Here is a 13,261-nt window from a genome sequence, read left to right as displayed (position 1 = left end):
TTTATTATTAGCTATTGTTGTTAATCTATTATTGTGCCTACTTTATAAATAAAACCTCAACATAGGTTTAAATGTACACATAGTATTTGGTACTATTCACAGTCTCAGGCAGCTGCTGGGGTCTTGGACTGTGTCTCCTGCAAATAACAGGAGACGACTATAAACGTGAACCATGACAAGTGACAAGCTGTGCCTGCTTCTCCCTGTGGTCTGTGAGTGAACCCTGCTGTGTAGGAAGAGAGTGGGCAGGCTGATCATCCCTCCTGTCCTTGAGCCTTCTGCTTGGGGACTCGGCAGCCTGATTCCAAAGGGCAGTGCAGCTTTGGAAGCAGCAACACTTAGTCAAGAACCACGTATGTACGAAGATTTCTGGGCACCAAACCAAATACGATGTGATTAAAAATACAAATCATAACTGAGTAATGTGGCCCTGTATAATGTATTACATTCTAGAGCTCTCCAAACATGGAAAATTCCTAGCGACATTTTTTTAGGAACTACATCAATCTGTCTTTATGTGACTCACTCCCCAGAATTTCTTTATCAATATGTTGATATTTGCAGAAACCACACTGACACAGGTAGATGTGTGATGTCTTGAACTTTATCTGGACAGATGTCCTTCTCATGTCCTAATGTCCATTTGTAAATGAGAAAGTTTTGATCATTAACTTATCCCATTTCAGTCTAAATAAACGTGTTGAAGTACAGTTATTTGAATTGAAGGCTTCCATAAAATCATCATATTTTAAACCAGCTTCTTCCTTAAAATTCCTTCCATTCCCTTAGCTCAATTCACAAATCCTTTCTTGGCTAGAAGAATTATTTTTATGTAAATTTTCTAACACTATTAATGGCTCTCTTTCCCAGCACCGTAAATCTGAGTTTTTATTAGTTTTTTTAAATTATAAAGAACCTCTTTCAACTACTGAGTGGGTGACTAACTACCAGATTGGGGATACAGCTGTCAAATTTGCGTGATTGTGGCAAAAATAGACACAATTATATGCCTTGAGATAAGTTTTTAAGAAGACTTTTGAAGAAAAAAAGGTAGATCTTAATTTAAAAAGCTACTATGAGTGAGTTTGATTTATTTTTGGAATTTAAAGTCTTATATACAGCCCAATTAATATTTTCTCTTAATCTGCATTCATCTAAACATTTTAATCTTTTAAAAATCAGGAGGAATTCATTGGTGATTTTTATTATAAAATTTTTAATATTGTTAGACATCTTATTCATCGATTATATAAAAATAATAACATTTACAGCATATTTTGACAGCAAAAAGAATACTTAAAATACTTTGTAGAAGTTTTGCAGGAATCAGTGGAAATACAAAGCCATTGGACTATGACCCTTTCACTCCAAAGGTGGGTTGTGATTTTAAATGCTTACTGTGGCAAGTCTCATCAGAATGATCTGCCCCATTCAAAATAAATCAGAATCCTGAGGTAGAAAGGGAAGGAAAGCAGAGCATAATCTACTATTTTTAAAAACTCCCTTGATAATTTTAACCATCATTGGAAACAACTAAAATAAATATTTGTGTTCGTTCACCAACCTCTAATCTACTTCATCTTGAAATATGGAGCAGAAACAGATTTATGGATGATAATAAGAATGACTCTAAATTGCCATGAGAAAATTTTTCCATGTGTAGATAGGAAACACTGGCAACCTTTTGAAACTTTAATAAGAATAATTAGTCTATATAATAACCAATTAATTCTGAGCATGGAGAGGAGGAACAGGTATTTAAGAGTTACCTTGTCAGGCTTCACGATTTGCAGGTCGACTACATTTTCCCTCATGGAATAATCTTTCAGAAGGAGGCTTGGGTGTTTCTGAGTTTTACATAAACTAAATTGAGTTTGAGCACTCATCTAAATCTAAATTTTTGAAGAAAAGTACTAGATTGTGGTTTTAAAGTTACTTCTTAAACAGGCTGTGCTGTTTTGAAAGAATGCAACTAAATGTCCTAGGGAATTAATTGGTAACTTAGCAGCCATAGAGGCCTCAAATCTTTGGAGATGACAGCACTTCTAGAAATTCTAATACAGGTCAGCAGCTACTTTTTGTTTCTTGTACTTGACTTTGGTCAATCTCTTTGATTTATTCACATAAAATGTCATTTATGGGAAGATGAAGAAGGAATAATAAATGAATAATCTCCCCTGAATCTTCAGATATTTCCTTTTAATATTTTTAAAATTTTTTATTTGTTATATGTTTTATTTGTTCTATTTGGTTATACATGATAGTAGAATGCATTTTGACACATTGTACATAAATGGAGTATAACTTCTTCTGATTGTACATGATGTAGAGTTACACTAGTCATGTAATCATATATGCACATAGGGTGATGATGTCTGATTCATTCTACTATCCTTCATACCCGCATATCCCCTATCCTCCTTCACTCCTCTCTAATTCAAAGTGTTTCTATTCTTCCTTAGTCTCCCTCACCCCCTTATTGTGAATTAGTGTCAGCATATCAGAGAAAACATCCAGCCTTTGGTTCTTTGGGATTGGCTTATTTTGCTGAGCATAATATCCTCCAGTTCCATACATTTACCTGCAAATGCCATAATTTCATTCTTCTTTAAGGCTTAGTAATATTCCATTAGTAATATCTCATTAGCTATTGTGAATTGAACTGCTATAAACATTAATGTGGCTGTGTCATTGCAGTATACTGATTTTAAGTCCTTTGGGTATATGCTGAGGAGTGGGATAACTGGGTCAAATGGTTCCATTCCAAGTTTTCTGGTGAATCTCCATACTGCTTTCTGGAGTGGTTGCAACAATTTGCAGTCCCACCAGCAATGTATGGGTTACCTTTTCCCCCATATCCTCGCCAACATTTATTGTTGCTTGTATTCTTGAACATTGCCATTCTGATTGGAGTAAGATGAAATCTCAGTGTAGTTCTGATTTGCATTTCTCTAATTGCTAGAGATGTTGAACATTTTTTATATATATTTGTAGGTCGATTGTATATCTTCTTCTGAGAAATGACTGTTCAGTTCATCTATTGATTGGAGTTATTTTTGTTTGTTTGTTTTGGTGTTAAATTCTGAAGAAGAGATAGCCTCTTTACCAAATGTGCTGGGAAAAGTGGAAATTCATATATAGCAAAATGAAATTAAACCCCTATCTCTCACCCTGCACAAAACTCAACTCAAAGTGGATCAAGGACTTAGAGACCCTGTGCCTAATAGTGAAAAATCTTCACCATGTCAGCTTAGGACCTGACTTTCTTAACGAGACTCCTAAAGCCCAAGAAGTAAAATCAAGACTTGATAAATGGGATGGATTCAAACTAACTTCTTCATAGGAAAGGAGACAATAACGGGAAGAGAGAGCCTACAGAATGGGAGAGAATCTTTACCACATACACCTCGGAGAGAGCATTGATCTTTTAATATTTTTAAATTCTCAACTTCGTATGGTACGGGGGTCTTTTATTTGTTTTGTTTTGTTGTTAGTTTGGCATGAATAGGTGACCAGTGGAGGTGTCACTCTCTGGTTGGCTAACTGTCAATTTCTAGGCCATCAGAAAGGAATCCCTTACTCAGTCGAATAGAATTCTGGAATAGACTTTTTAGCCCATACAGTTAGAACTACTCCTTCAGTTTTCCCTATTTTCATTAGAAGTTCTGCTATAGAAAGCACCCATAGAGCTTCATTTATATTCAACTTAGACTTCTTCTAGATATATCCTTTCATTGTATATTATTACTATGCTGCTTATAATGGGGAATACCTTAATAGAAAACACTATCAGTAATATTAAGGAAGAGAAATATAAGGGGGTACAATCATCATCATAAAGATATTAATCAATTTATCCAGTCAGGAATAATACCATTATTTTACATTGATATCTATTTCTCAACTTTTTACTTTTTGCAAGGTGACCTGTTAATTACCAATTTTAACTCACTTGTTTCTAATCTGCTAAAAACATGCTGATTACAATTCACAATAGCAAGACTGTGGAACCAACCTGGATGTCCTTCAATGGACGAATGGATAAAAAAAATGTGGCATTTATACACAATGGAGTATTACTCTGCATTAAAAAATGACAAAATCATAGAATTTGGAGGGAAATGGATGACATTAGGGCAGATTATGCTAAGTGAAGCTAGCCAAGCCCTAAAAAACAAATGCCAAATGTCTTCTTTGATATAAAGAGAGTAACTAAGAACAGACTAGGGAAGAAGAGCACGAGAAGAAGACCAACGTTAAACAAGGATGAGAGGTGGGAGGGAAAGGGAGAGAGAAGGGAAATTGCATGGAAATGGAAGGAGACCCTCAGGGTTATACAAAATTACATACAAGAGGAAGTGAGAGGAAAGGGAAAAATAATACAAGGGGGAGGAATGAATTACAGTAGTGAGGGTAGAGAGAGAAGAGGGGAGGGGAGAGGAGGGGAGGGGGGATAGTAGAGGATAGGAAAGGCAGCAGAATACAACAGACATGAGTATATCAATATGTAAATCAATGGAAGTGTAACTGATGTGATTCTGCAAGCTGTATACAGGGTAAAATGGGAGTTCATAACCCACTTGAATCAAAATGTGAAATATGATATATCAAGAACTATGTAATGTTTTGAACAACCAATAATAAAAAAATAAATAAAAGAAAAAAAAATAAAAACATGCTGATTGTAAGAGTGACAATGACATTTCTTTGTGTATTTACATATCATTAATGATAGTTTTGCTAAATGTCTGCTTTTAGAGCTCCATTTAATCTCAGGACTATTTTTTTAAAGCAAATGATATAAAAATTACGAATATGATAATATAAAGATCAAGCTGGGCACAGTGGTGTACACCTATTATCTTAATGACTCTGGAGGCTGAGACAGGAGGATCTAAAGTTTGAGGCCAGCCCAAGCAATTTCAGGAGATCCCGTTGCAAAATAAAATAAAAGAAGTACTGGTAGTAGCTCAGTGGTAGAGTGGTCCTGGATTCTACCTCCATTACTGCAAAACACAAAAACAAAAACAAAATCCAATCAAATATTGCTGGTGCATTTTAAACAAAGTTTAACTGCTTATCCACATGGAACAGGATAAGAGATGGGAGTGGAATCAAAGATTATGAAGAAGATACAACATACCAGAAAGAAGCTATTTCAATTTTCTTTTCTTTTCCTTTTTATTATACTAGAGACTGAATCCACGGGTGCTTAACCTCTGAGCAACATCTTCAGCCTTTTTTATTTTTTATTTTGAAACAGGGTCTCACTGATCTGCTTAGGCCCTCCCTTAGTTGTTGAGGTTAGCGTGGAATTTGTAAAATATCCTTCCTCAGACTCCTGAGCTGCTGAGAATTCAGGTGTGTGCCACCATGCCTGGCCTAATTTTGTAAGTAATGGTTACACAAAATTACCAGACATTACTAAACCTCCCTAAAAAGAGACTTGAGCTTAATTCTATATACCAACTGTGACCTTGGGTAAAAATTCATCTGACCTCAGTTTTTATTGCTCTAAAATGATGAGGATCTTAGTGCCTTTAGAATTATTTCTGTTCTCATATGATGCTGTGTTTTTTTTTTTTGTTTTTTTTTTTTTTGTAAATCGTGACTTTGCTTCCCTTCATTATGCTAACTGAGATAGTTTGGTGGAATTCCCAAGGTTTTCTTCACTCTCTGTGAATTATTTTGAGCTGACTCTCTGTCCCAGACATAGTGACCTCCCACAGAGCTCACACACCATCTGAGGTGATAGCAACTTTCACAAATAACAAGAATAAAATATCATTTGAGCCATTAAGTTGGATTTAAGGTTATCTATTTTTTAATATATGATGCAAATTTTTTCTTACCTGGCAGATGAAATAATGGAAGGACATAGTTCCTGTTGTGGTGTTTACACTTTTCTGGAAGTTATTAAAGCAGTATATATAGAAAATGAAGTAATCATATGAAGCTGTGCGGTGGTTGTTTTGTATTTCACTCACTGAGTCCCTGGAAGGAAGAAGTTTATTGTGGTTCCCTTATTTTCTATTAGGTACTTTGTACACTGATAGCACCAGGAATTAGAAACCACAGAAAAACATCAGCATGGTGCTGTTAATCATTTTGCAGAGACACAAGGGCAGTGATGATGGCCGTCTGAGTTGTAGGGTCCCGTGATGGAAAGCGCCACATAAACACTGGAAGAAAACTCAGCAATTCACACACCATTCAACTGCACAACTTGGCAAAAAATAAAAACTCTGCTGAGTTCTTCCAGGGGCTGTAGTACAAATTTCTTCCTTATTTATGGCTCTTGCCTCAAACTAGACCACATCGCATTCTAAAATGCCAAAGACCCACAGATGTAAGTGGACCAGGTAACCTGGAAGCTGTGACTCCTTTGAAGATGGAGGTTACTTGGGAGGCGAGGGGCTTTTGTTCAGGGTGGTCACATATTAACCCCAGGGCTCAGTGTGGGCTCTGGGACAGGAATCAAAGCCTGGGTGTGGGTGGGAGAAGAAAAAAGCCATCTGTGAGACACAATTTATCCTTAGTGTGGAGAAGGCAGATGACAAAGGACCAAGGAGCAGATGCCAATGCCCTTGCTACCAACCCTTCATTGAATCATGTAAGGGGCTTTGTATGTAACCCAGAGCACACATACCCGGTCATTTCACATAAGATCTAACATTTCAGAATTTTTAGCTTTCATACTAGAAAGCAGCACTGAAAGGTGTAGAAGAAGAGTTTGAAGTAAGCCAATGACAAATGTTTTGCCTTTAAATGAAACTTGGTAATTAAGCCATTGGCTTTCACGTAGAAGCCTTCTGGGTCGTGTATTCTACATTAAGTTGAATAAGAGCTTATGAAGCAGTTTGGTCACCCTAATGATCTTAAAATTCTTCAACATTCAATTTATAATCAGGAAACTCAGATAATTTTTTAAAAAATTTTAATTGATTTTAAAACTTAGAATCAATGAGCAGCTATTTTAAATAGAGCTTGTTTCATTTCTTTTCCTTCTTGTCTTGGATGAAAATTTGCCATGCTTCATTTTCCATGAAGCTTCTGGTCTAATTCCAAAGTGGGTTCAGATGTGTACAATACACACACGTTGTAACTATGGCTATTGCAGTCTCTTTGATCAAACACGTATTAACTGAATAACAACTGTGCACTCAATCTTTTTCCCGTTGAATGAATTTTGTTTTATTAAGAAAGTTTACGAACACCAAAATAAAAACAAAAAGTACAAGAACAAAAAAAACCCATGATCCTGTGAGCTATCATCAAACCTCAGGACAACCATATAATTTTATTTGAATATGTTGAAATATGATGAAATGTATAGCAAATTTGTGGACTATATTTTAAATTGAGATTGGCAAAGATTCTTGAGTTAAAAACTATTTTCTCTCAACTAATTTCTCTTTTAGATTGGTATTTAAGATTAACCTCAGTAGAAAGAATAGAGGGTGTACAAGGTTAGGTGTAATAGCTGGTTCTTTGAAATCGAGGTTGGACTTGGAGGATGGTTAAGTTTAGCTTGGGGTGGAGGGAATATCTCACAGGTTGGAAATGGAAGTTGGTGAGCAACATGGCATGAACAAAGAGGAAGGGAGAAAAGATTTGGAAATAAAGTTAAGGGGTCTTCAAAGCAATGAATGAGGAACTAAACTCAAGCAGAAAAAAAATTAGAAATTATGGAAGGCTTTGTTAGAAAGAAAGATCATGGGGAGGAAGTAAAGCTAGCAAGGTCATCCCGGAGACTGTTACAGTAAACCAAGAGAGATAAACAGAGCTTGGATTGAATGGCTGCCCAGGAAAATTAGCAGGGAGGGAAACAGGATGGATTAGCCCGCAACTAGAATAGAAAAAAGGGTGACTCAAAACGATTTCAGGGTTATTCGTTAATATAAGAAATGATAGTCAATTGACAAAAACAAATGTCAAATACATGTCAGGGGAAAATAAAAATTCATTGCTTTATATATGGAAAATTTGCATTGGTGGAAGGATGATGCAGAGACTTTTTGTATATAAAAGACCAACAAATGTTCTTTCTCTTTGGATGTAGTAGAAATTATATGAAATGTAGAGTTGGAAGTCCTTAACTCAGATCTCAGCTCCACCAAATTCTGATGTCTGATGACTGGCCTCAGCTTTTTTTATCTATAAATTTCAACTAATAATGCCATATACATAAGATGTATCTCATTAATATGATACACACACACATATAAACATAGTTCTAGGGACTTAAAATGATGCAGTGGTTTTGAAAGAAATATGTACATAGAAATATTAGTTATTTTTATCAACAGATTTCTCCCTTTTTATGTGACAAAAGGAGAAAAGGAAATACTGTCATTGCTCAAAGGTTAAAAATGTCTATACAGTATTTTGTTCATGATAGTACAATTTTTCAAATATCTGTAATTTGTCTTTATTGGTCATGTGTCTGAAAGAGACTGCATTCTTAACTTAGATGATATTGGCACAAATGCAGTGGCTTTTTTTTTTAACTTTACCATTTTATTCCTGTTCCTTTTTTGAGTAAACAGTCATTTAAAAGATTTTTTTTTCTTATTTTTTTGGATAATGGGTAAAACTGGGTTTTTCCCTTGCCAGTGTGTTAAATATATGATACAATATTTGTTGAACAATTTTCATCTTCTTATTGGCTTGCAAAATTCTAATTTTATTTACCTTGAATTACATAAAGAACTATCTATTCTTTCACCTCTTTTGTAACTAAGACTTGCCATGAATCTGTGCAATATCTGTATATAATCTCTGATGACTGGCCTCAGCTTTCTTATCTGTAAATTTCAGTTAATAATCACATATACACAAGATGTATGTCATTAATATCACATACACACACATATATAAACATAGTTTTAAGGACTTAAAATGATGCAGTAGTTTTGAAAGCAATATGTACATAGAAATATTACATATCTTCTCTTTTATAAATCAACAAGGCAACTGAAAATGTTATGAAGAATAATTTCTTTTTTCTAGAGAAATATTTTTCTTCCTTTGTACCATTGATCTTTACGTATCTATTAGTACCACTGAAACAGAAACAGCTGTTTACACGAGCATGCAGCTACTTTCCATATACAGAGAGTATCCTTATAATTCATGAATTGTGAGTCCCTTGTCCCCTCCCAAAACTTACTCCATTTCTCATTTTAATTAACTTTGCTACAGCATGATCAAACTCAGTGAAAATCTTCCTTCTTGTCTTTGCTTTTAATATTTCACTTGCCTACTTCAATTTTTCTTAGCAAAATATTCAGATATGTAATGTACATTTACTTTGTAAACCAAATCCTCAGTTATAATTAAATGTATAGTGATATTGTAAGTTGAGCATTCATTCTTAAACAGCTTGTACAGCACTGTAATACTGTTGAGAGACCATGACAGTATCTACATTGGGTTATATGTACATTCTTTATATAAATGACCAAATGATATAAGGATAATTGAACGTGTTTACTTCAAAGAGCTTCTTTCCTTAAGCCTGTGCACTTTGAAATTTTAATTTGCCAGAATAGCATCATGCCTAGAAAAGACAAATGCCCTGATCCCACAGGACTTGACCAGCTTGCTGTGCACAGAATGACCACTGATCTTCTTCCTATAGCGAGTATCACCATTGCCTAAGACACAATAGTGCCCTACTGATTCTAAACAACCAATTACTATTTTTGTGTCCTAAATTCAGATTTGTCATACGTTAGTCTTCTGAATCAAACCTAGAAAGAGACGTTTTCTTAGGCAACCTATGGATTGGACCTAGCACGAACAGTTGTTTCATAACTGGATCAGAACTTTTAAAGATTTTGTAAACAGGTCTTCTCTTTTATAAATCAACAAGGAAACTGAAAATGTTATGAAGGATAATTTCTTTTTTCAAGAGAAATATGTTTCTTCCTTTGTACCATTGATCATTAAATATTAATACATTGTGTTTCTATCTTAAAAATCACACTAAGGCCAGGTGTGGTGGCACAAGCCTGTTATTCCAGCAGCTTGGGAGGCGGGGGCAGGAGGATTCCAAGTTCAAAGCCAGCCTCAGCAACTTAGTGAGGCCCTCAGAAACTTAGCAAGACCCTGTTAAGCACCCCTGGGTTTAATCCCTGGGAACCCCCCACAAAAAAAATAGCACACTAAGGTTTAAAAACTGTAAAATTTTTAAATTAATAGTTTTGAAGCTATAAATTCTCTTTGCAATACACATTTCTTAGTCTGCAGGATTGAAACCTTCCTCTGGGATACTTGAAGTATACTATATTGGGTCAGCAATTCCTTCTCAAAACTATTTGTACTGTTTTTCTTTCCCATTAACCTTGATTCTTATTCACACTCCACCTACCTGTGGCATGTTTAACTGCTCTAAAGCATGGCCAAACTCTGTAAATTTCCTTGTTCTTTTTCTACCCTACTTTGATGAATGTCACTCAAGCTCCTGTCATGATTTATCTGTATATGCCATGACCCAGGTGTACAGATTGTCTGGGTAAGGGCTGATTACTAAAATCTAGATTTCATTCCTCACATGACATTATCAGTGTTCTAGTGATTTGTAAAAATTCGACTACTTGGTCTCTGTAGGTTTCTCACATTTGAAAGTTGCTGAAGAGCAAGCACATTATTGGAATACAAGAGTGAAACACGGAATAGGAGTGTGAACCTCATTTAGGCTTAGTGGTGGGGCCTGTCGCTGTGTTTATAATAGATTCCCAAGTGAAGACAAACCTGTAACACAGAATACCCAGGGCTGGCTTCTGTTGCAACAAGCAGCATATTGTCACTGGATTGAAACCCCCCTGACATTCCTAAAGCACAGTAGATTTAAATGGGATCTTTGTGACTCCACATATCCTGAAGAAGTTTTTCTCTGTGTGAAACCACATACATTTTCATAGAAAATTCAGAGATAAAAACACATCTGGCAAGATATTAGAGTGAAATGTATAGACAAAAGGCTGAGCATTCAAAGGCTTTTTTCTTTCCTCCTTCCTTTTCCTCTTTGAGCTCAATTATCATTTAAAGCCATGGAGTGGCTAGGTCAAGAATTTGACCAAAGTGATAAAGTTGACTAGGAAAATACTTCACCATATAAAAGAAAAAACAAGAGACTATTCTGAAATGTCACAACCTATCAGACCATAAGCCCCTTTGCAACTCGATTATAGAGTTTTTGTTTTGGTGTAGTTTGGCTTTTAATGAGCTCATTTTGGAGGAGGTCTTTTGAGAAAACCTGTGCTTATAATTCTGTTTGTATAGTATGATACTTATGTATATGTGCACACATACAAACATATGTGTCTATATTCTATTTTTTTTCAGAATGTGCTTCCTTTTTATGTGTGTTCTAATACATCTCTTCCTTTGTTTTTTTTTCCCCCTTGAGTTTTTAACATATCGAAGGTACATTATTAAAGTTTTATTATAGTGTGTACTTTAAATATATTTATGGGCTGGGCACAGTAGTACATATCTATAATCCCAGCAACTCAGGAGGCTAAGTAAGGAGGATTGCAAGTTGGAGGCCAGCCTCAGACACTTAATCAGACCCTGTCTCAAAAATAAAATAAAAAAGGCTGGAGGTATTGCTCAGTGGTAGAGGGCTTAATTCCCAGTACTGGAAAAATAAAAGTACTTATGGGAATGATCATTTTAATAAGATTTGACTGTGAGGTAGATCCTTTTAGTAAGTTCATAAAATTAAAAGAACATTTTTGTAAGTTTAAAAATTATTGAAATTTAAATTATAGATTTCTTCCACAGAACTGCTTTCTATAGCTTGAGGCCTGATGGTACTTCATGGGCCCAGCACAGTCTGTGAATTGGAGGAATTGTGAACTATGGGTGGGGTGAAGAGAACCGACTAGAGAAGGCAGTGTACCAGATGGGCAGGTCAGGCATGTTGTCACAGGATGACCTCAGGCTCATGGTGGGAAATAGTCAACACTGGGGGTTTTCATTCAGGTGAGGGAATAAGGCCAGGGGGACTTCCATCGACCATTAGTATTTGGGGATCAAGTAAGGAGGGGCTTCACTTCTGTTCTTGGCCAACCATTACCCATTGATATTAATCATGGGACAACACGTCAATACTGGGAAAGAGAAATGTAGTGACTAAATCCCCTGAGGGCTGTACCCACCACCCTCCTCACAGCAGCGCCCCCAGCAAGAGTGGGCAGTAGTATTCTGGTCCTACAGGCCAAGTTTAGAAATAAAGGTTGAGGTTCAGTGACAACGTGAAGAAGAAAATGAAGTTCTATTTGGGGGCAACTTAATTATTGGTTGTCCCTAGACAAAGGTGAAGGCACCAAGTGGTGGGTGAGTAACAAGGGGGCAGGAGGAGTTGTTCCCAGGGTGACTTCACTGTGAGTCACCACTAGGTGGAAGCCTGAGGAAGTTTGACCCTTTTATTTTGAAATCAGGGATGGATGGAAGCAGCAGGTGGGAAGCCTCAGAAGATCCAGGTGTGAGGAAATGAGAAATAAGAACATGAAGGCTTGATACTTGGCTTCTTGCGATTGTTTATTAAATCATGTAGTTCCTACAATGATGTAGATATTTTTAACCTCATTTTTTCAGGGGCGGAAAATGGGGCTTAAAATGATTCATTTCCCCCCAAATTTCACAGCAAATAAATGCCTTAAGGGACAGATCCCAGGTGCTGGATTCCAGGCCCATGCCTTTTCTCTAAACCATGCTGGTCTCTATGATGATACACTATCTGAGTATTTTAAAATTAAATATCACTTTTTTGGGGGGGAGGTACTGGGGATTTTACCGAGCCACATCCCTAGCCCTATTTTGCATTTTATTTAGAGACAGGGTCTCACTGAGTTGCTTAGTGCCTCACTTTTGCTGAGGCTGGCTTTGAACTCACAATCCTCCTGTCTCAGCCTCCTGAGCTGCTGGGATTATGGGCTTGCACAACCATGCCAGGCCAGATATCACTATTTTTTAATTAAACTGTAGGACAGATCATAAAACTTGGAGCTGTCTGATTCAAAAAGAAAAAGGAGTGGAGTTGAGGGAAAATAGTTAATGGCAAACTTTCTGAGCAACGCCATGTGCCAACTGCACTGTCCTAAGAACTTTTGATGAAACAACTTTTTTAATCTCCTCAGCAACACCAGGGTTGGAAATGACAATAACTCCCTTTTGTGAAATAGGGAAAGTGAGGTTAAAGAAGGAAGAAAAAAACATAAGACTCTGGACAACTTGTCCCTATATTTCT

At 36.3% G+C, this 13,261-nt stretch overlaps 1 protein-coding gene across 21 annotated transcripts in view; it reads left to right on the top strand.

Moving 5' to 3' along the window:
- The window catches only part of Ank2 (ankyrin 2), a 636,862-nt gene that overhangs the window by 388,033 nt on the left and 235,568 nt on the right, over positions 1-13,261 (top strand). The window lies entirely within an intron of this gene.

Source organism: Ictidomys tridecemlineatus, chromosome 9 (assembly GCF_052094955.1).
Source record: "Ictidomys tridecemlineatus isolate mIctTri1 chromosome 9, mIctTri1.hap1, whole genome shotgun sequence".
Classification (NCBI taxonomy): Eukaryota; Metazoa; Chordata; class Mammalia; order Rodentia; family Sciuridae; genus Ictidomys; species Ictidomys tridecemlineatus.
Note: the sequence above shows the minus strand (reverse complement) of the source record. Positions and strands in the feature narration are given on the sequence as shown.